Source organism: Staurois parvus, unplaced genomic scaffold (genome assembly GCF_062004578.1).
Source record: "Staurois parvus isolate SC_StPar_1 unplaced genomic scaffold, SC_StPar_1.0 ptg000662l, whole genome shotgun sequence".
NCBI classification, from domain to species: Eukaryota; Metazoa; Chordata; class Amphibia; order Anura; family Ranidae; genus Staurois; species Staurois parvus.
Window position 1 is genome coordinate 1367035 of NW_028318458.1, and position 1222 is coordinate 1368256.

Below are 1222 nucleotides of genomic sequence, written 5' to 3' on the forward strand. Positions count from 1 at the left end.
CGGGTTTCTTAGTTGATTTCATTGGATTTTTATCACTTCTCAATGATGTCTCTGAGTTTCTTCAGGTTTTTAATCTTAGCATGTCTTTTTACTCTTTGGTAAATTGGCAGCAAAATGAGCGTAGAGAGAGGGAGGCAAAGCAGCAACACCTGCTGGACTACGCGGGCAGATTTCTAAAGCAGTTTGAAGTAAAGCACTAGGGGTTGTCAAAGAAGAGCATGTATGTTGTGTTGCTTGGTACTTTGATAAAAAGGGAATGATTTGAGGTTGCAAGGGAAAAACAGTTTTGCAGGTTTCAGCACCAGAAGCATGCGGGTCATTAAAACTCTTGCATTTTACATACTGGGAGTCGAACCCAGGCCACCTGGGTGTAAACCAGGAATCCCAACCACTAGACTTTATGGGAAAACTGCCAATGCTGTTTTGGGAGAAATAGAGAAAACTAAAGTGAAAAGAAAAATAGCACCACCATCATCTTCCAAGTATGATGACCATCTGTGACAAGTATATGACTTTCAGCAGGCAGCCTCGTTAGCGCAGTAGGTAGCGCGTCAGTCTCATAATCTGAAGGTCGTGAGTTCGATCCTCACACGGGGCACTCTTCTTTATGCATTTTGTGTGACTTGGAGTCCTTAATGGCTGAAAGCCACAACTCTGCCTCCCTCAAGCTTTGCAAGAAGCCATATCCATGGAAAAGTCATCAGCAGCTCAAGCTTTCAAAGCTCTTTTGCCCTCCGCCATTTTCCTCAGGAGCTGAAATCGCTAACTCTGCATCTAACAGAGCTTGCAACACACAATGTCTACTCACCCTGAAACAACACATGCATTTTCCATACATCAACCATGTCACGTGCTTCACTCCCTTTCATCACAACAGAAAGAAAAAAGAACAGAGAATCCAAAAGGACTTTTACAAAGGTGTGAAAAAAGGGAAAAGTCCCCACGTGGTTGTCCTCTCTGATTTCACGCTTTCTTTGCCTTTGAACAGCACGGGTAGTTTAACTTCCTCATTTCACCGCTTTTCCTCACTGCATGAATACCGGCGGGAAATTATTTTGTTCATGGATTTGGCTTCCTTGGAAAGAAGCCAAAAAGAAATAACATTCCCTTTTATCTCCACCTGCAAAAGTTGGACTGCCAGCCTTGACGTGGATTATTATTATTATTATACAGGATTTATATAGTGCCAACAGTTTGCTCTGCGCTTTACAATATAATGGGA

The 1222-nt window shown here is 42.6% G+C and overlaps 1 non-coding gene across 1 annotated transcript; it reads left to right on the forward strand.

Moving 5' to 3' along the window:
- Positions 1-525: 525 nt before the first annotated feature.
- On the forward strand, positions 526-598 carry TRNAM-CAU (transfer RNA methionine (anticodon CAU)). The gene has a single exon. It is a non-coding gene; the product is annotated as a tRNA-Met (tRNA).
- Positions 599-1222: the final 624 nt, after the last annotated feature.